This window comes from Gracilinanus agilis, chromosome 2 (genome assembly GCF_016433145.1).
Source record: "Gracilinanus agilis isolate LMUSP501 chromosome 2, AgileGrace, whole genome shotgun sequence".
NCBI lineage: Eukaryota > Metazoa > Chordata > Mammalia > Didelphimorphia > Didelphidae > Gracilinanus > Gracilinanus agilis.
Window position 1 is genome coordinate 395,846,655 of NC_058131.1, and position 23,737 is coordinate 395,870,391.

Consider the following 23,737-nt stretch of genomic DNA (forward strand, 5'->3'; position numbering starts at 1 on the left):
GTGCCTGGGACCTGAGCCTGAAGGAGCCTGACTCAGAACTGGGACTGTGCTTTATGGGAACTGAGCTAAACTGTGAATCTAGTCCCTTTCCCCCTTAGAGATAGTGGAAAGGGGTGAGGATTATGCTTCCTACTTGTTAGGGGAAGTTTGTACATTTGTGATTACATTTTGAAGTAAACATTCCTATGTACAAGGTACTGTGCTACATATAAAATGAGGTAATTGGTCCCAGCCCATTGTAAATACACAATAAAAATTCAAAAATGTGACCATTTCACAGGATTCATTATTCACACTAATTGGGATCTATTAGGCTTACAAAGGTTGTAAGAAACAGGACCAGTATTTAAATCTAATCATCCACTTTCAGAATTTTTTCAACCATTCAGAAAGTTCTGCTCTTGAAGGTCCCCAGGACAGAAAATGTTCACTTCTTCTAATTAAAGACTTGTATTGGGATCATCAACAGAGCTATCCATATATCAAACCAAAATCTCTATTATTTCATTTAAGCTCATTTTCTCTTCTTTCATGAAGATGGAAAAACATTAGACATCTTCCATAAAAAAATACTTCAGATGCTTGGGGACAATAATCAAAATAACTCTTAAACCTTCTTCTCTCTCGCCTAAATAATCCCAATTGCTTCAAACTCCTTGCAAGATAGAATCAAATACTTCCTTCCAATTTTAAATCACTCCTTTTTTTTTGCCCTATGTAAATATGGGTGACCTTTCCAAAATTCACTGTCTTCCACTCTTTTCTTTGCACTTGTACTGTAATTAATTACTTTAAAATTTTCATTTCTTAAAGTTGTGTTCCTTCTGTCCATATCCCCTGACTCTATCAAGAACAGGACCAGCTCATTATAATAAGGGTTTAGGGAGACAATAGCAACACTATCTTTGAGCTCCAGATCATGTGCCATCCGTTCCTCATTTGATTGCTTTCTCTATCATTTGCAGGAAGAAATTCCCTCTGCTTCTGTTTGCCATGTAGCCAAATCACAGCAATAGGCTGGATGGACAGGCACAGATTTGGAATGTTCTCTTGGTTGCTTGCTGGGCGCACAGGGCTCTAATCCTTCAATAGAAAGAAATTGAGTGAAAATGATCCATATGCCAATTCGGGCCAGCATCTGATCACAGGGGCCTGATTCTGTCTCATGTCTCATGTTCAGAGCCAGCAAAAAAGTCTCCAAGCCTGATTAGCAATGGCCACGGTCCAGTGAACAGCAACTCTGCAAACTTGGACATTTTGGAAGGCTCTTGCTTTGATAGCCACATCCACAGAGTCCACTCCTGAGCTGAATCAGGAAAGCTTTTTCAGGTACCACATTTTGGAGCCAAAGTAGTTTGGGAACAAAATATTCTACAATGAGATAACTGAAAAACAAGTGAGTAAAATATATCACATAATTTTGCAAAATGTAGCTCTAAAAACAGCCTGGAAATAGCAGGTTGACTAGAAAAATTCCTTTGGGAAGGGCAGAATTCATGCTGTGTATAGATAACACTTCAGAAAATTTCTAATATTTACTTTTTTTCTTTTACAGAAAACACTTTTAAAAATTATTTTTTTCCAGCTATAGGTAACACTGTTTTAATAGCTGTTACAATAGCTGATTAAGTTTTAATTGCTCTGCTACCATTGTTAGTGCCTCAAAGAGACTGATGCAGAAGCAGCATGCTTATTAATCTCATTGTTTTCTTGTGATCAAAGGGGCCAGTATGGGTCATGGGACAAAAGCAACGCAGCTGCAAATTGGATTGTTGTTCAGTTTGTACTTTCTTTTGTGCAAAAAAAAAAAAAATGGAGGAGGAGGCAATCAGTTTCTTTCTCAGATTAGGTGTAATAGCTAGCATTTACATAGCACTTTAATGTTTGCAGAACACTTTCCATGTCATCTCATGCGATCTTTACAGACTAAGAGGTTGGTGCTATTAATTATTAATCCTATTTGACAGATGAAGAAACTAAGGCTAAAAGGTGAAATCTCTCACCCAGAGGAACACAACCATAAAATATGTTATTCAGAACTTGAACTCAGGCCATCCTGCCTCCAAGTCTAATTCTATCTATCCCACGTCCAAACTTCCTGTCACCCATTTTTAGGTCTAGATTCTTCTAGTATGCCAAGCAGTTGTCTCACCGTCCCTCCTTTGGAGAAGTGAAGCACGAGCTTTTGTGTTAGGATTAAAAAAGATGACGAACTATGTTTGGGCGGGGTGAAACCAGAGGAAAGTCTCGAAGCAATTATTGTAGATCTCACTTTTAAATCCATCATTTGACCTAAGTCAAGTTGGAACTGAGAAGACCTGGGTCCAAACCCTGTCTCTGAAATTTACTAGCTGTATGACAGTGGCCAAGTCACTTAACTTTTCTCAGCCTGTTTCTTCTTTTCTAAAGTAGTCACATGAAAAGAGAAGAGGGGTGAAAGACAAATCCAACTATCTGGTATTTGCTTCCCTCTGAAGTTTTCCACGGGGTAGCTGGTGTGAAAGGCAACATGATTATGAAGCAACTTGCAATAAATAAAATATTAGCCTAAGAGAAACCTGAGTTTTACTCCTATCACTTACTAATTAAGTGATGTTACTAGAACACATCATTTAAGTTCTCTGAGTCTTCATTATTTCTTCTGTTGACTGAAGGGGCTGGATATTAAATACCCTCTAAGGTCCCTTCCAGCTCTAGATCTAATTCTTCAAATCTCTTTTGGCTTCTGATGTTCCATGATTCTAGTGTATGATCCCTGCCCCCCCCCCAACTGCTCTCATAATTTCCTGACTCATGTTGCAAAAATATGGAGTGAAAGAGAGGGGAGAGGAAGGGAATCATCCTTAGTATCTTGTTAGCATTCTCTGATGGACCAATGCAATTCAGTGACAAATCAAAGGTTCCAAAAAAGAGCTATTTAGTGGAAGTAACGACTTTCCTGGATTCTGGCTAATGCTGTTTAATAGGCATTATTTTTTTAGAGCCCCTTGGGAGGTTGTTGTGCTAAGAATTCAACAACTTTTTCCATCTATTTCTACTACACTCAACTACAGCTGCAAAAAAAAATAGTATGTAGCTACTGTATTTTCACTGATATTCAAGAGAAAAATTATGGCTAAACAACCACACAGGAATGCTCTTCTTTTTATTTTTAACGGAAGGATTTTGAGCTAAAGGCTATTAGAGATCAAGTCCTCAAATTGCATTTGGGAAGACCTTGCTCTAAATTTTGCCTCTGAAGTTGACTATTTTTGGTACTGTGGGCAAGCCATTAACTTCTCTCAATCTCAGTCTCAGTTTCTCCTTTTGTGAAATCTGGATAATAACTTCTTGTGAGAATCAAATAGGGCAGTATGTGCAAAGCATTTGGTACACTCTGAAATAGTATATACATGCTAGCTATTATTATTTAAGCTCTTCTCTTTTACAGAACCCTTCTTCTCTCTGAAAGCTGAGCCTCAAAGAGGTTGAGATTTGCTTGAGGTCAGTTATTAAGTAGCAGGATTGGGATTTGAACCTCCTCAGACCTCTGACTAAGCCTATTTCTCTTTCTACTTCTATACTGTGCAGATGCCAGCATTCTCCTGTAACCACTGTAGTCAGACGTATTAGCTTCTCTTAACATGGGGTGTGTGGTTAGGAGTGACAAATCAAAATTAGTCTAGTGAAAGTGATTTTTCAATTATATTGTTAAGTAGCTGTGAGACCTTGGAAAAAATCAGTGTACATTTCTGTGCCTTAGTTTCCTCACCCATAAAATACAGATAAGAAATAATTCCGACTTTATTTTTCTTACAGGTGAAAAGATATAATGATATCAATAGTTGTACAGTTAAAAACATGAGACAAATGCAAACAATTTTTATTATTCTTTTCCCAGGGCTTCTCTAAAATAAATACATTTTTTTGCTTACACAGGTCTGACTATGTTATTTTCCTCTTTAAATAACTCCAATACTCTCTATTGCCCCTAGAATAAAATATAAACTCCTCTACTTGGTATTTGAATCTATCCAGTATTAATCAGCCTACCTTTCTAGACTAAGTATATATTATTTCCTTTTGTGAATTTTGGGGTATAGCCAGAGTAATCTATTTGCCTTTTTGAATGCATAACAATCTATTTCCCACCTCTGTGCCCTTGCATCAGCTGCTCCTTACACCTAGAATGCACTTTTCCTCACTTAGAATCCCTAACTTAAAAAAAAAAAACAACCCAGAAAACTTAGCTGAAGTAACACCTCATATATGTGGTCCATTCTGATAACCCTAGCTGATAGTTTCTCACACCTTCCATAAACTTGTTTTTATTTTGTTTATATTTTATATACACCTCCTAGAGCTCCCTTGTCTCCACCCTCTAGGTCAAGAATTTCACATCCTATTTAATGGAAAAAAATTGAGGCTATTCCCTGAGACATTTCTCCTTTCCCTTCACCTTATCTCACATTACTCAGATGCCTTCTGCCACTTTCTCCTCCTTCATCCCTGTCTCACATAAAGTTTCCCTTCTCCTTTGTCAAGATAAACCCCACTTCAGGGCACAAATGATAGTATCTTATTTTGTCTTCTCTAGCAGAATGTCCTCTCTATCACTTTTACCATTCTCACTTTTACATTCAATCTCTCCTTGTCTAATGGCTGCATTCCTATAAACTACAAACCTGTTCAGGTCTCCTCCATCAGCAAACAACTCTCACTTGATCCATCTGTCTCCACTAGCTATAGTCCCATATCTTTCCTCCTATTTATGGCTAAACTCTTTGAGAAGACCCATTTACAATCATTGCCTCTTCCCCTTCACTCTCTTTTTAACTCCCTACATTATAGTTTCCAACCTTTTCATTAAAGCAATTATTCTCTCCAAAGTTACTAACAATCTCTTAATTGCTAAATCTAAAATCTAATGGAGATTTAGTGCTCATCTTTCTTGACCTCTGTGCCTTTGACACAATACCCTTTTCTTGAGTTTCCTTTCTCTTTAGATTTTTTTGGGACTATCGTATTCTAGTTCTTCCCCTTCCTATATGATCTCTCCTTCTTAGTCTTCTTTGATGGATCTTCATCTAGGTCATTCTTGCTAACTTTGGGTGTCCCACAGAACTATTTTGGATCTTCTTTTCTTTTTCCTTTACACTATTCTACTAGATGAATTTTTTGGCTTTCATTGATTCAATTATGACCAGAACGTTGATGATTCTCATATCTTCTTATCCAGCCGTAATCTTTCTGTTAATCTCAAAATCACATCTCCAATAGCCTATCAGACATCTTGAACTAGATACTCTGTAGGCATCCTAAATTCAATATGTCCCAAACTGAACTCATTATCCTGCCTCTTCCTTCAACTTTCCCTTTCAAAACTTTATTACTGTTGACACACCACTATCCTAGTAGTCATTCAACTAGTTACCCAGGTGTCATCCTTGATTCTTCACTGCCTCTCACTTTTCCAAATCCAATCTGGTGCCAAGCTCTTTCAATTTTATCCATGTTACATCTCTTACCTATGCTCCCTTCTCTCTACTGACACTGCCACCACCTTAGTGCAATCTCTCATCATTTCATGTCTAGATTATCATATCATGCTGGTGGGTCTCCTTACTATAAGTCTCTCCCTACTCTATCTACTCCATCCTTCACTGAACTGTCAAAGCAATTTTCCAAAAGTGCTGGTCTGGCCATGTCACTCCCATCCTACCCCCCGTCCCGCCCCCATCCTAACCCCAGGGATTCTCTGTCACTGCCAGGATCAAATATAATATCCTCTGGCATTCAAAGTTCTTCATAGCCTTCTCCCTCTTCTGCTCTTCATATACCTTATGCCTCCTTTATCTCTCCCCTCATACAGTCTCTGATCTAGTGACCCCATTCTCCTTGATATTCTTTAGAAAAGGTACTCCATTTCTTATCTCTTGGCATTTTCACTGGTTCCCCTCAATCCCTAGAATGCTTTCCCTCTTCAACTCTAACTCCCGATTTCCTTCAAGTTCCACCTAAAATACCACTCTCCACACGAAGCCTTTCCCAATTCATTTTGGTTTTAGTGTTGATTATTTTTAATTTACCCTATATTGAGCTTATTGTTATAGTTTTTTGTATGTTGTCTCCCCTGTTAGAATATGAACTTCTTGGAAGCAAGGTTGTCTTTTGTCTTTCTTTGTATCTCCAGCATTTAGCACAATGCCAGGCTCAGAGTAAGTACTTAATAAATATTTATTGACTGACTTTCTGTGTACATGTTGTTCTCCTGAGAGAATGTAAAATCCTTGAGGAGAGGGACAGTGTTTTGTCTTTGTATCCCCAGACTAACACAGTATCTGACACATAGTGCTAAAGAAATGTGGGTTGATTGATTGATTCTATGTACTTCATATTTTTGATGTAATATTTATCTTTCAAAGGCAAGCTCCAGAACAAGAAATTAACCCATCAGAGCCAGGAGACCAAAGAAAAGGGTGATTATTTTTTTTTATACCTGCTTCTTGTTATGGCTTTGGAATCCCCAGGAGTCTGAAAACTTGTCCATGTTTATTTTATTTATAGAAAATGTTTGAAAAGTGTCTTCATGCATGGACAGCACATGCTGTTTGGTTTATAAAAGAGCTTGTGACATTTTCTCCCCTGTAATTTTGAAATCTTGGAGCAAGCTATGACTGCTTAGAGAGTGATGAGGGAGTAGAGTGGGAAAGGCATTGCAACACTTTTTAAAGAAGCCTGATTCATTAAGAGTTAATCAAATGGAAATCAGATTCAGTGTATAGTCTTTACTGGATCTTAAGTCCATTGAGAATTCAGTGACTGTTTTCAGGATCAGGTAGAAAAGTAACCACCTGGTTCTAGTTTTTCAAGGGTTTTTGCATGAGATGCTGCCTCTCTAAAGGATTAAAGTTAAAAATCAGATGCAGTGCATCTGAATGTCAGACCTTACTGTATGAGAAGCCACGAATGCATGTAGGCTGTGGAAAGACAAAGCTGCTATTTTTCTATAGTAATGATTAAAATAGCAACCAAATCTACTACATTGAAATAAAAAAAAAGCTCTTAAAATGTTCTCTTTCTTTTGAGGGGCTTATATGAGTTGCATACTACTTCTGATATACCCAGTGGTTTAGGAAATATGCAGTGTACCTTTAAAACTTCAAATATTTAATTTTCAAGATGAGTTGAGGAAGACATTTTATGACATTTGGAGTCGTTTGTATTTCAGCTGCCTGCTCTCTGACACTCTAAAATAAATAACTGAAAATTTAGTTTACTTCCTTCAAATATAGAAAGATAGTAGGCATGACCAGCAATTTTTATGATATCCCACATATTTTAAGGAGGGGAGATGGTACTTAAAAAGCCTTTTTGTTCATAGAGCTGTGGGAAACATGAATTCAAGGCTTTTGTTGTCATTAGTAGACATCCATGATGCTCTCTGCAGAAAAAAAAGTTTCCTCTTTTCTTCCAATTCTCACCTCCTTCCCCACCCCCATCTCAATGGAATTGGCTGAAATTCTTAACTAATTTCCCAAAGTCTACTGTCTGGAGAAAGTAGATCTTATACCCCATTTAACTGTCCTTGCAAAGAGGCTCCAAAACTCTATCAAGAAACATGGGTCTGATGTCAGCAACCACTATTAACTTAGAGTAGTAGATGTGGCCATACTTTATATTTTAATTAAAAATCCTCATGATATCATTTCTTTTAGGTTCAGCTGAATTCCTTTTAAGTCCAGAGTCTTGGATTTGAGTTTTCTTAGACAATTCTCCTTCCTCTCTTTTATGTGGCATATACATTCCACCAAAACTAGATATACATTGAACTCATCTTCCCATTTTAAAAGTGTAGCACAGACAGGTTCCTCTCTTTACTCCCATTTAGACTAGAAACTAGGGCTCCCCAAACCAAGCTATTACTTTTCCTTAGAGTCCTTAGGGATAGTCTTGAGAAGTTGAGGTGTGTTTTTTTTTCTGGTAACATTCATGTATCCCTTCCAATATCAGTCAAAAAGTGTCATCCCTTCAATATCATTCAATCATTAGCTATTATTCCACCATCAGTTTATATATTCATTTCTCCTTAATATCAATTGAAAATTAATATCAGATAACATTTACAAAGGGGTATTTCCTGAGAAGATAAAATAAGGCCTGAAGTAAAAAACCTTCTAATCTGGAGCACACTCTCCTTGGCTCCTGGGAAAAGTGGAGTCAAACTTAAAATAACTGCCACAAAATTTCCTGTCACCAAGGTCACATGAAGGTGGTGTTGGCTAATGGATGAGTCACTCTTGTTTATCAAACAGTGCCTTCTTTGCTGAGTTGATTCATTGCTAGCCTGGGCCAATCGAGTTGTTTCTCAGGATAGTTCTGGTATCTCATTAGGCTAACTCTCTATGTCTACTTGAAGATTGTCTTGAAATCCAATTGCAGGACCTTTGCTGGTTCTGATCTTTTGACGCTTGCAATGAAATGATCTGGTCTATTCCATTTCTAATGGCCCTTCACCTAAGGTCAAGAAAGAAAAAAACATGTAGTTAGTAGGAGATAGCAGGAATAAGGCTGCCATGTTTTCTTTCTTTCTTTCTTTCTTTCCTGAAACCAGGCAACATATTAACTGTATCTGATTGCATTTCTAATGTTCCATATCTATAAAACCCTAACTCTACACACAGATGGGAGTTACTTGCATTTTCTCAGATCTTTTCTGGGGCCAAACTTGGTCATTATAATTGCATAGCATTAAGGGGTTTTTTTTGGGGGAGTTCATTCTAGTTATATTTTGTAGTTATTGTGTATATTGTTCTCCTGGTTCTACTTAATTTTACTCTGTTTTTTCTATAATAAGGGGGTGATCTGTGGCTGATGACAGGTGGTACAAGTGAGTCACCTGGCCAGGGAGCCTGTAACTACTGTAGCTGGTGATTTGAGTCTGCCAAGGATGTATAGCTTGAGCTGTGATGCCCAGTCAGTCTCCCTGCTATTTGTAGGCTCCTTTAAGGTAGAGAGTGAGGAGCCCCTCCCTGCTGGAGTTAAAGCAGTACTCAATAGGAACCGAAGCTCACACATTTCCTGAATAAAATGGATGCTTCCCCAGAACTTCCTTTGGAGTTAAGTGGTTGCTATTCTCCCCTCTCCTCAACCCCTTAGCCCAGGATGATGTTATAAATAACTATAGAAGCCCACAGTTTCAGGCTAAGGGTTTATTTAAACATAGAGGGGAAAACTGAGGAAAGAGGGTTTAGAGTCTGGAGAAGCTGTTGCTAAGGGTGACTGGCCAGTGTTGGCAATGGACCTAGAAGATAAGATCAGGCTGAGGGAACCAGCCCCTCAGCCAGAGATAATTTTCACTGCCCTGATGTTATGTGATCCACCAGCTAGACAGATGAAGTTGATGAATTGGTTTAGGGGTGTCTCTGTTGTGAGGCTACTCTAACCTAATTCCTGCCCACTTTCCACCACTCACACCTCCCTTCAACCTCCCTTCAACCTCCAGGGATCCCCAAGGGAAGTCAAGGGGTAGCTGGGTGTCTGGGTGAGGTCAAGGAAATCAGAACCCCAGGTTGGTTCTGAAGGGATATTTATAGTCCCAGCTCAAACTGCCAGGACTGGCACTTGCTGGGCCAAAGTTCTATTCTCCTAACTGATAGGATTGCCTAGGGTCATTTTGCAAATGCAAGAGATCTTGCATAAATCCTGCATTACACCTCTCAGGTAAGTTTTATGCTTCTCCAAATTCTTCACATTCATTATTTCTTGGGACATAATATTAATCCATTAATTTTACATATGACATTTATTTAGCCATCCTCTAATTGATGGACACCTACTTTGTTTATACACACACACACACACACACACACACACACAAACACACACACACACACACACATATATATATTTATTATCACAAAAGGATTGCCATATTTTGGTGTTTATATGATCTCTCTTTTTGTCTTTGCCTCCTTGGCATATATTAGTAACAGTATCTATAAGTCAAATGTATGATCATTTTGGTCACTTTATTAGCATAATTCCAAATTGTTTTCCAGGTTGGTTGGACAAATTCATTGCCCAACCAAGCGTATATTATATTGGCATACTTGCCTTTTTGTAACCCCTCCAAACACTGAAATTCTTTCTTTTGTCATTTTTGCCATTTTTTCCTTAGGTGTCAGGTGAAATTTTATGGTTATTTTAATTTGTATTTCTCTTTTTATTGACTTAGATTAATGTTTCTTATGGTTGTTATATTTTTTTTTTTGCAATTCATTTAAAAACTAATTCCTCTAACTATTTATCTATTGGGCAATGGCTCTTGGTATACTATATTTGTGTTAATTCCCAATATATCTTGAATATCAGACCCTTAGGGATATTTAATTTATCAGAGATGCTAAAAAAAAGTTTTTTTTAATTGTCTGTTTTCCTGTTAATCTTAGCTTCATGGATTTTGCTGATGCCAAAATATTTTCACTTTATGTAATTAAAACTATCAATATTTTTTCTCTTTAGCATCTTGATCCATTGCTTGTGTAAGAATTCTCATCCTAGCAATAGCTGTTTACAGTGAACACAATATTGTGTACAGTAATTCCTCATTATTCATAGATTCCATATTTAAAAATTCACCTACTTGTTAAATTAATTAGAACCCTGAAGTCCATACATGTAATGTTTTTGTGATAATTAAAAGACATGCATTGAGAACAAAAATTTGGGTCACCTGATGCATTTGTTCTCAGCTGAGATTGAGCAAGATGCCATCTGTCTTCTTGTTTCAGTTCTCATATTGTAAAGAAGTGCCCCTTTTGTTCTAGTTAGTGGTATTTTTTACATTTGTGTTATTTTGGTGATATTTTAAAAAGATATTTATTTTTAAATTCTTTTTTAAAAAGTTTAATTAATTAAGAATATTTTTCCATGGTTACATGATTCATGTTCTCTCCCTCCTCTCCTCCCACCCCCTCCCATAGTCAACGAGCAATTCCACTGGGTTTTACATGTGTCATTGATCAAGACCTATTTCCATATTATTAATATTTGCACTAGGGTGATTTTTTAGAGTCTACATTCCCAATCTATGTGATCAAACTATGTGATCAAGCAGTTGTTTTTCTTCTCCATTTCTACTCCTACAGTTCTTTCTCTGGATGTGAATAGTGTTCTTTCTCTTAAGTCCCTCAGAATTGTCCTGAATCATTGCATTGCTGCTAGTACAGAAGTCCATTACATTTGATTGTGCCACAGTATATCTGTCTCTGTGTATAAGGTTCTCCTGGTTCTGCTCCTTTCGCTCTGCATCAATTCCTGGAAGTTGTTCCAATTCACATGGAATTCCTTCAGTTCATTATTCCTTTTAGCACAGCAGTATTCCATCATTTGGTTACTTTTCTGTTTAACATGGTTGCCATGTGTAGTGCAGAAGTGGTGCCAAGTGTTCCTAAATACAAGAAGGTTGTGATGTTCCTTACAGAGAAAAAATATGTGGGTTACATAAGCTTCATTCAGGCATGAACTATGGAGCTATTGGCCATGAATTCAATTTTAATGAATCAATAATGTTGTGTGTCCAGACTAAGGAAGAGAAAAGTTGTCATTCTATACATGAGGCCTCTCTAGAAAATACTAAAATAAATGCTGCAAACAGAGGCTTGAAGAAACCTAACTGTGTTTCTCCTAGAAGCAATGGTTCACTATGCACTAATTTGATGTTTGTGGAAACTTTAGTGAACTTTACTGTTAATGAAGAGAGTTGTCTGTATTTAATTTTTTTTCTAACTTTTCTTTTGAATGGAAGTTATGTTTTAAGTGAAATATGTATCTAGTATGAATAATTGATGTCAAAGTTGAAAGTAAAAAGGAAAGATAAGATACACAAATGGGGAACTGATTGACATGGAGCTTCTGTATTAAAGGAAGTTTATGTCATTATAGCAGTGATAATGTAAGCAAATGGTTATCAATTCCCAAACTGCTAATTAGATGTGTTGAAGTTTGCATGATTCTTGTGCTAGCTGCTTGGAACTTAATAGGAATCGAATTGAACTTGCTCATTTTAGCTTAAATATATAAACACGGTCTAAGGGAGTTTTCCACATATGGGGAAGGAAGTCGTTCCAAAGGAAGACTTTTTCCATGCTCTCTGGGTGCAGCTGTGGACTTAGCTAACAAGTTATAGACTATTGGAAAAGAGTGACTAAGCAGGAATAGCAGGAGCTTCTTCATGGAGAAGCACTTTGCAAGGATATAGACAGTATCCTCTTTGGAAACATATTCTTTGGAAGCAGAAAGGAATGACAACTAAAGGAAATAGTGTAAGAGCAGTCAGAAAAAGTTTATAGCTGAGAGAGGGAGCTTGGAAAAGCACCATCTTAGGATCATGAATTAGTTAGAGATGGGGGCAGCTGGGTAGCTCAGTGGATTGAGAGCCAGGCCTAGAGACAGGAGGTCCTAAATTCAAATCCAGCCTCAGACACTTCCCAGCTGTGTGACCCTGGGCAAGTCACTTGATCCCCATTGCCCACCCTTACCACTCTTCCACCTGGGAGCCAATACACAGAAATTAAGGATTTAAAAAAATTAGTTAGAGATGAAGTTCCCATTAGTGTCTCTCACTAGTGTCATGGTTATCAGTGGGAGCTTGTTCCATGTTTGATAAATGATAACATGTGGAGGTAGTGGCAGAATAATTTATAGTCACTTACCTTACCTTGCTATTCTATTTTAATTAGATATCGGTGCTTTGAACTTAGTTATATGACTTGGTCTGGTAGAGAGAAATACATCAGTTAAGGACTTGAGCTATGAGTTTAAATAGCTGGCTAGACCCTAAATACCAGGAAGCAGTGGGGATATATAAAGGTGGTAGGGTGAACTTTATAGCCCTGTTAACTCTGGCACTTGTATCTTTTCCTTGAAAGGCTATATGGTGCTTTTAGCTCTTGTCAGAGCACATAGACATTATTACCAAATACTCCATGAATTCCAAACATAACTTCAATAAATGCAACCATCTGTAAGAGTTGGAGGAAACAAATGTTTGGAGGGGTTACTGCCTTCCAAGAATCACAGAATTTTAGGGCGTTAGTCTAAACCCCAGCTTTAAAGATTTAAAGAGACTAAGACTAGTAGAGGAAGCAATTTGCCCAAGGTCACAAATCTAGCTAATAGAAAAACTGAGATGAGAACTCATGCCTCCTGGCTCATGTTCTTTTCACTCCTCTACACTGATTCTTGCCTGTTACAAAGAAAATACTATTATGAATTATTTGGAGTATGCAGGATAGTTTCTGTTTTTTTTTTCTTTTTTTTAAAACCCTTAACTTCTGTGTATTGGCTCCTAGGTGGAAGAGTGGTAAGGGTGGGCAATGGGGGGTCAAATGACTTGCCCAAGGTCACACAGCTGGGAAGTGTCTGAGGCTGGACTTGAACCTAGGACCTCCCATCTCTAGGCCTGACTCTCAATCCACTGAGCTACCCAGCTGCTCGCAGGATAGTTTCTTATCTAAGAGATTATTTTCCCATAGGGAAATAATACTTTCCCAAAAGATTTCATTTCCTTTTGCAGCTTCTTTGAATGTTCTCGGTACAGAAATAAGTCCTTTTGCCCTTACGAAGAATGCCTATAACTATGAATTCTTCTTTGTGTCATCGCTTGTCTGAGGAGGGAGGTATGTAGAGACATGGCAGCCATCTGGAGATGTTGTGCTTGCTCTCTTCTATGATGGTATCAATTATGAAAGTCCTTGGCTTCTGACTCACCCATTTATATAACCCAGTTAACCCTTCATACTAACTGGAATGTGAAATGTCTCACATTACTCTGTGCTTCACCTTAGCAAGCTGTAGCGGTTAGTTTCCCTGCATTGTTCCTATCTCTTCTCATATGCTGAGAAAATTTCCTTACACAATCTCCTATTCCACTTAGGGTAACATTCAAACCAACTGGATGCACCATCTTGATTGACTTAGCTTTCTTCAAAATGGGCTTCCAAAGAAGAAAAAGAAAAGACTATTTTTATACTTCTAGAGGAAAAGGAAATCATAAACTTTTAGAACATTAGATGCTGGGAGGATGCAGTCTCCTTGAGAGCTAGGCAACTGATTAGTTATTTTTGTTTTTGCATCCCAGATCCTAGCACATGCTTAATAAATGTTTGATGGATTAAATTGGATGGCATCTTGAATATCATGTAATATGACCTCCCCCATATAGAAAAGTCCAAATGGAAACCCAAAGAAAAGGAAGTGGTTTTTCCAGGGTCACAAAACAAATTGGAATTAGAGTCAAGACTCACACACTGGTCTCTTGACATCCAAGGCAAAGACTTCATTTTCTGGGATATGAAAAGTTTAGGGTTGTTTTTTTTTGACAGTGTGATTTACTTATTCATGGATTGGGATTCTAACTAACTCCTTCTTATGGAAGTTGAGAAACAGGTATTTTGATGGCAAAGAATGAATACTTGTAGATGTGGAGTCCAAGGACTTAGGCTCTTTTTGTAGCTCTTCTACTTACTACCTGTTATGATGATAGGGAAGTAATTAATTTCTCTGGGCCTTTGTTTCTACATCTCCAGGATAATGAGGATTGACTAGGCCAGAAGTGTCAAACATTTGGTCCGCAGGACAAAATGTGTCCTACAACACTCCCAAGTGCAATTTGAACTGGATTAAAATAGAATTGGGAAATATTAAGCAAAAGAAATAAAATACAGTTGAATGTAGATAATGTAAATAGTGATTTTCTTATTTAATATGTACTACCCTTTCTTTAACCATGACTTGAAGATGAATAATTCATCACTGTTGAAGCTATGAATTGGTCTGGCCATTCTCTAAAGCAATTTGAAAGAATAGTAAGAGCAGGTATTGGAAGGGAGGAGACAATGGGAAAGATAATGAGCTCTATTTTGAATAGTTTGAATTTATTTATTTATTTTTAATTAATTAATTTGCTTATAACATTTAAATATTAAGATATTAAGTTAACTCTTTCCCTCTCTCCCTTTCCCCCATCAGAGTAGGGATCAGTGGACAAAAAGGCATATATAAAATATTGCTTTACTCATTCCTGTTTATCATTTCTTTCTTTGGAGGTAGACATACAGAAGCTTTTCAAAGAATTTTTCTGTTCCTGTATGTAATGTTCTCTTCGTTTTTCTTGTTTTTCCTCTTCATATTTTCATGTATATTTTTTCTATATTTTCCCCCAAATTAACCGGTTCATCATTTCTAACAGTGCAAGTTTATGCCATCACAATTAGATGACACAACTTGCTTATTCACTCCCCAATCAAGGGGCATCCCTTCAATTTTCTGTTCTTTGCCACCGTGAATAGAGCTGCTATATATATTTTAGAATCTATAATTTTTTTTCCTTTTTCCCTGATCATGTTGGGAAATAAACCTAATAGTGGTATTGATGGGTGAAAAGGTATGCACTGTTTTTTAACTCTTTGAAGTGTAATTCCAGATTATTTTCCAAAATAGTTGGATCATTTCACAATCACAACAATAATGTATCCACTTCTTGCAATTTGACTTCTGATACCTCTTCTCAAATGAAATTACATTCTTCATAGTTAAGCCACTATCTTTTAATTGTGAATTCTAGAGACCTTTTTCAATCCTCATCATTCTTGCCTTCTCTTTTGACTGCCATATCCTTTTATATACTTTCTCCTCCCACAGTTTTCCTGACATTGGCTATTCCTGGTTTCCCCCCTTTATATCTAATTCAGCTTCTTTTTGTGGATCATCATTCATATCCTGACCCCTAAATTTGTATATCCTCCAAAGTTGTGTCTTAGTTTCTCTTCTCTTGTTGATATATCTTCTCCCTTTTGGTGATCTCATCAGCTTTTAAGTGTCCAATAATCATCTTTAGGAAGATGATCATTTTCCCAAATCTAGAATCTAGCTCTTATCACTTTCCTGAGTTTCAGTTCTACACCAAAAACTGCTTATTGGACATCTCAGGATGGATATTTCATTAGCAAGTCAAACTTAACACATCTAAAATGAAGTCCATTCCCTTTGTCCTCTTCAAATCCTCTCATTCTTTAATCTTTCCTATTTTTTTTTCAGGTGCCAACATTCTTCCCATCATTCAGAAGTAGAATGGGTAGGTTTAGGAGGAAAGACAATGAACTCTACTTTGTACTTTAGAAATTATTTTAACCCCTTGAATTTTTTTCCCTTTTAAATTTTGAATATTTAGAACATGATTCATGATTCCCCTCCCCCTCATTCTTTCTTTCCCTCCTAGAGATGACAAGCAATTCCACTGGGTTATACATATATCATTGTTCAAAACCTATTTCCATGTTATTCATATTTGCAGGAAAGTGATCTTTTAAAATGAAAACCCTAATCATATCCATATAGAACTATGTGATCTTATCATATGCTTTTCTTCTGCATTTCTGCACCCCCGGTTCTTTCTCTGGATTTAAATAGCATTTTTTCTCATAAGTTGCTCTGCATTGCCCTGAGTCATTGCATTGCTGCTAGTAGAAAAGTCTATTACATTCGATTGTGCCATAATGTATCCGTCTTTGGGTACAATGTTCTCCTGGTTCTGCTCCTTTCCCTCTGCATCAATTCTTAGAGGTCTTTCCAGTTCACATGGGATTCCTCCAGTTCATTATTCCTTTCAGCACAATAGTATTCCATCACCAGCAGATACCACAATTTATTCAGCCATTCCCCAATCAATGGACACCCCCTCATTTTCCATTTCTTTTGGTCACTACAAAGAACATGGCTTTAAATATTTTTGTACAAGTCTTTGTTCCTTATTATCTCTTTGGATAACCCTTAATCTTATAGATATGAAAACTGGCCCAGATAGATGAAGTGACTTGTCCAAGGTGACATGAATAGTAGAACCTCAAGTATGAAACATAGGATTCCTAATTCAGTGTTCTTTCTATTACACCTTAGAAGGAAGCTGAATAGAATGGTGGGAGGCATCCAAAACCTTGCTTATACAATTTTGCTGAACATGAGCTCCTGTCTGAGTTTTGCAAAATACCCCTCCACCTGATAATTTTATAGGGAGTTGGCAGGGGGAGAAAATTCATCTTGCTGTAGGAGAACTGTGAGGAATCACCGTAATCTTCCCTCTCCCAACTCACCTATGATAGTAAAGAGCAGAACTGGGATTTGAACCATGGTCCTTTGAGTATAAACCCAATGCTCTTTCCATTATATTAGTATAAACAAACTGTGTACATGACATTAGGATGTATATGCTGTATAGGATATGAGAGTAGGGATCACAACTGTTCTAAACATTCTATCTCTATTAACACGAGACAAAATACTCTCTTTACACAGTAGATGAATTAATATTTTTTTGAAGTTGATTGAGTTGAACTGGAAAAGATTTAGAGACTATTACTAGATGAGGAAACTGAGGCCCAGAGAGATTAAATTGTTTTTCAAGGTCACACTGCTGTTTGCAGGAAGCAGAAATGACTTCAAGAAAAGATTATAAATTATAATAGAAAAATGTGAATAAAATTCTACCAATCTGAAGACATGAAACCCAGACAATAAATACTTAACACCCCAAGTTAGCTGAAAGTTAGAGGGTATGTATATTTGAAATTAAACAAAGGACCTTACATGAAAGCACAAAGCTAATTAATCTAAATCAAATTGCTTTTAAATACTTGACTTCCTGAGTAATTTCATTGACTATTGCTGGAGTTAATCTATCATTCCTTTGCATTTGTAATTGTTAATCTGACAGGCACTTGTTTTGTAGTGCATTTATGGCACAAAACAAACAACATAAGGAACAAATGCTTCCCCTAAAATTGAGTGGTGAGTAATTTTGCCTAGTGAACTATCACTTTGAACTCTTTTGATTATCACTATTTTCTGAGGAATTTTCAAAATTCATGTTTGTGATCTAGTTCCTCTCTTACTGTGGCTTGTCTATGGCCAAGTCTTCAGAAAAATATTGTCGAGAGTGATGGTAGCACTGGCCATGGTAGTGATGAATGCAGGGCAAGGTACTTTGTAGGTTGTTTTTTTTTTTTAGCATCATGACTAGAGACAGCATTGGCAGTAAACTGAATCAACTGTACAGTGACTGCAAATGATAGCCATTGGTAGGTGAACTGGTCCATGATATCTCTATGAAGATGAAGCATAGTTGGAAATTTTAGAAGGCAAAGTAGACTTAACAGTTAGCAGAAATAAAATGCTTGTCATTTTAGTGTTTTAGTTGTGTTTAGAGAGGGGCTTCAGACTTAGATAGGCTTTTAGGCTTTGGGAAAAGTATAACTTCATTGCTTAGGTCTAAGGCATAACAACTTTTTCAAGGGTGAAATAAATTAAAATGAATTTCTTTGACTTTAGTTATACATATTAGACACATTTACAATTTCACTAGCCTAGAGTCAAACCTTGCCATTTGTCTTCATACACCTTTTGAAGGTTTGGAAAACTGCTTGAATGATCACAAAATAGGAACCTTTTGTTTGGAGCAGTTCTTCTGGAAGAGAAGTACAGCTCCTGATGACTGCAGCTATTACATTCTTTAGAAGGGCATTTCTATGTTTTGTCATTATCCCATCATGATATCTTTCTTCCTTCACCAACATACATAAGGGGGTGGAGGCCAGTGCTTTGGAGTATTAGGACCCGCTCTAAATCCTAATGCCTCTAAAACTTACCCAATGGTGGAAGATTTTAAAGGATACCAACATTTTTGCCCTCTTTGATCCTTCTCTCAGTATGGTCTTTCTGCCAATTGTTCTACTTTTTGTTCATCTCATTATCATGTGTTAATTATATGAGCAAGAACATGACAAAGCTTAATTCTCTCATATTGTCTGTCCTTGACAGAATACATTCTATTACCTTTAGGATTTGGAAAGCTTTTGATCCTGAGCCTCAGTGGGTAAGCTTTGTCCTTTCTTGCTGGTATAGTGACATGCAGCAGAACTCATAAACATCTCCATGCTTTGGAGATGTTCATCTTCTGTCCTGGATTCCATTTTGTCAGTTTTTACTGTGATTGCTTATTCTTTGAATTCAGGACTATACTTGTTAGAAGATGAAATTTTGTTGAAGTTATTTAAGAAAGAAAAAAAAATTGAGTTGAAATTTCCATCAAAATCAATGCTTAGTGTTCCAGCCAGTCTAGCTTCCAGTAAATTTGAAAGAAAGATGTTCACTTGACACTTTGAAAGAGACTATTATATTAGAATAAAGTGTGGTAAAATGGAGAGGACATTAAATGTAAAGTCAGAGAGATCTGGATTCAAATCCCAGCTTCAACATATTCTAGCTAAATGACACAGGGTAAGTTATTTCGTAGTATTCATTTGTAAATTAATGACCATTGTTGCTATTCATCTTCTGTTATGAGCAGTAGCAGCTAAAGATTGCTAGTGATGGTTGCTCAAAGAGGAGAGAGACCCTAACCACAGCTAGATGTAAGTATAGGATTTGTTCCCACAACAGCTGGGCTAAGCCTCTTTTAGGACTCAAGATTCTTTGCTAAACCACAAAGCCTGAGAACCAATCCAGGCAGGCAGTTAGTAGGAATATCCAGGAAGTAGAATGTAGGTTCCTGAAATCTTAGGTTGAAATGAAGGATTACCACTGGCTTGGAAATGGCTATAGCCAGCTAGAGATGTTACCCGTATCTGACTGCTTGAAATTAGTTGCTGTTACTAAGGTAAGAAGTAGGCTTTCAAAAAATATTTAGGTTTTAGGATCAAACTGAGTTTATTGATATCAAACTGAGGGTAGGTAAGAGGGAGAAGGAAAGTGGGTGAAGGAACCCTGAGTGATCTTGTCTAAGTAATAAGATTAATTAAATATTGATAGAAAAGTTGTTCCCTAAGGTGCAGAGTATGAGGAGACCTTGGGAGTCTCTCCCCAACTCTGTTGCTGTTTGATGCTGAGCCCAGAGGCTATCAAGCTCCTGGATCAGATGCTATTGTTTTCCTGAAGTTAACTGTTCACTCCTGCTTGATTTAAAGGTTGTTTGGCTATGCCAATAAGGTAGGGGTCGGCAATGTATGGCTCTTGAGCCATCTGGCTCTTTTGAGGGCCAGATATGGCTCTTTCTGCAAGAGCCATAAAGTCAATTTTTTTTCAGGTGCTGTTACAGGAGCGCACACTGTTACAGAAGCACACACTGTGAGCGCTGTACGGCTCTCACGAAATTACATTTTAAAAAATGTGGCGTTTATGGATCTCACAGCCAAAAAGGTTGCTGACCCCTGCAATAAGGTATTGATTTGGCTAGCAATGAAGGTTGTTCCTACCTGCCTGCCTAATCCAACTCCCAAACCTCCTGGGCCCAGTTTGCCACCACCCTAACCCAAGAAGATGAGAGAAAGAAGTGAAGCCTCAGGGGTTTGTGGACCTCAATTTATACTCTGTCCTTAACTGTCACCTTGGCACATGCCCTGGGGTGCTTTGCAAGATTCTGTGTTCCAAAGTGGCAAATTGCTATTTTGTACCTACAGAAAATGGCTGCCCATTTCTGCATATCACACTTTATATGATATTTTAGAATTTGGAAAACAACTTGAATGTCCATGAAATAGGACTCCTTAGAGTACTTCTAGAAGAAATATGTAGCTCTTGGTGACTAGCTGTTGCAATCTTTAGAATGGGATTTTTATGCTTTAACAATTATCCCATCAAGATTTCTTTCTTCCTTCACTGACAAATCTGCATTAATTCATAGGTGCAAAGGCCACTAACACTATTACTATCACTTGCACTATTTTTGTCACAACACTTCAATGAGGAATATAATTTGCATGCTTATACTTAATAAGAATTATAATGTATGTGAAGTTCCTTTATTTTTAAGACATGTTCATTTTTAAGTTATCTTTAATTTAAGAGCCAGATAGTAACAAGTCTTGGTATGACCTGTTCACAGAGACATCAGGACCTTATATGATGAAAGAGAATAATGTGCATCACTCTGTGAGCTTATGAAGCTTTTCTGTCCTGAGGAGAAGTGGACATGGCTTTTGTCTACTTGAGCTGATTTACTGATTCCTTTTGTAGATGGAGAAAAATCATTCAATGCATGCAAGCACATTTATCCCCCTTGATATAGATAGTTGAAAATTCTCATTGACAAGATTAAGGCTTGTGAGAGCTCCTTCCCTCCTCAAAACTGGTTTAGAGGGAAGAGTGGGTTAGTTCTAACCAGAAATCATAGAATTATAGAAATTCTGAAGTTGGAATGAACTTGAGCATGCAACTAGTTTAACTCAGACCTAAAAAAGAAACTTCACTATAATATTCTAGAAAAATTTAGTAAGTTTTTCCTTTTATAAAACTTAACTTTATCTCTTCATAACTTGTCTGTCCTCCTAATTTTATCATTTGAGATCAAGCAAAAGTATATCTAAACCTTGTCCTATATAATAGTCCTTCAAACACCTAAAAATTTCTATCAACTTTCTCTCAGTCGTCTTTTCTCTCAGTCTTCTTTTTCCCCAAGCTAAGCACTCTCCATCATTTCAACCAGTTGACATTTAGCATGTGCCAGCTCCTGGTTTCCCTCCTCTTTCAGCTCTTAACCATTTTCCTTGATCATGCTAGTCCATGGGGTTCACAATCATCTCTCTCCATTCTGTTGCCAAATTTCTTGAAAAAAGTTGTCTCCAGTGAATATATTCCTTTCTTCATTACCAAATTTTTTTCTGAATCCTTTGGAGTTTGGTTTTTTTCCCCTACCACTAGATGGAAATTTTTCTCTTTTGAAGTTCATCAGTGACCTGTTTGTATAATTCATTTTCAGTTCTTATCTTCCTTTACTTCTTTGAAGTATTTGGTACTATTGAAATTCTCTCCTACTGGATCCTTACTTCTTCCCTAGATTCTGAGATGCCCTAATTTCTTGGTTCTTTTACTAGTTGAACAATTCCTTCTTTTTCTCCTTTTCTGGCTCCTCTCACACTTCTAAATTCCTTAAAGTAAATATTCACCAAAGTTTTGTCCTAGGATTTAATTCACTACCACAACTTTAAATATTGCTAATGGAGAAAGCTTCCTAATATAAACTGTCAGCATTAACCTTTTTTCTTACTTTCAGATCTAAATTTCTACTTGTCTACAGGGAGTCTCTACTTGGATGGCCAATTGACAACTCAAAACCAACATGTCAAAAACTGAACTTATTTCTTTGCTCTTGTCAATCTAATCTGAATAATTTTGCTATTTTTGTCAAAGGTAACACCCATTAACTGGTTTGAAAATTTAATATTATATTTGCTTTTTTCTTCTCTTTCACTTCAAATATAAAATCATTTACCAAATTTTAGTAATTCTCGCTCTACAAAATTTCTTCCCTCTTTTCTATTCCCACTACTACTACCATAGCACAGTTCTTCATTACTTGTCCTGGTCAATTTTAATAGTTTCCTAATGGATCTTATTTCCACCTACTCAAACCAATATGAAATTAATCTTTTTAATGCATATTTTTGGTTATGTCATTTCTTTGCTCAAAACTTTTAAATGACTCCCTATTGTCTACTGATTAAAGTTCAAACTCCTTACCTTGGCATTCATGCTGTTCCCCTTATTAAAAGTGCCCTTCTTCACCTCTACCTATTCATTCTTAAAAGCCAAACTTAAATGTCATGTCCTTCATGAAACCTTCCCTGATATCAATGAAGCTTTCAGAACTCATGTAGCACTTTGTACTTCTCTTAGATAATGATGAGATGTTGTGTATTATTTTTAATTATTTTTAATTTTTTAATCAATAAAAAGTCTTCTTGATCTCCATGCTCCACCCTATAGTTAGAAAGAAACAAAAGAACTCCCCCCCCATTTTAAACACATATAATACTAAGTAAAAGAAATTCTCTCATTGGGCTTTGTCCAAAGGGTCTTAATCTGCACTCTGAATTCATCAACTTTCTATTGGGAAGTGGTGAATATGTTTCATTTCATGTGTCCTTTGGAATTCTTATTGATTGTTATTTAATTGGTCAGAGATCCTAAATTTTTCAAAGCTGTTTGTCTTTATATTATTATTGTTATCAGCAATATTGTGGAATGATCAAATGTGAGAGACTTAGCTACTATCAGCAATACAATGATCCAGAACAGTTCTGAAGGACTTATGACAAAGAATGCTATTCAACTCCAGAGAAAGGACTGTTGGAGTCAGAATGCAGATTAAAGCATTTGATTGGGGGCAGCTGGGTAGCTCAGTGAATTGAGAACCAGGCCTAGAGATGGGAGGTCCTAGGTTCAAATCTGGCCTCAGACACATCCCAGCTGTGTGACCCTGGGCAAGTCCCTTGACCCCCATTGCCTACCCTTACCACTTTTCTGCCTTGGAGCCAATACACAGTATTGACTCCAAGACAGAAAGTAAGGGTTTAAAAAAAAAGAGCATATGATTCACTTGTTTATTTGGTTTTATATTCTGGAGTTTTGCTTTGCATTTCAAAATATCTATGCAGCATTGGTCTTTTCATGAGGATTATTTGGAATTCTTCAATTTCGTTTAAAGTCTGAAGGTCTGTTCTCCCCTCTCATCCTACCAAGAATTATACCTAGCTTTATTTGATAGGTCATTTGTGATAGTAAGCTTCTATTCTTCTTCCAGAAGACAAAATATAGAGGCTTACAACCAAGAAAATGTAGCCAGCAAAACTGAGTTTAATTTTTTTTTGGACAAAAAATGGAGAGAGAAATCAATCCATAATCTATACAAACTAGGAGAAAGTGG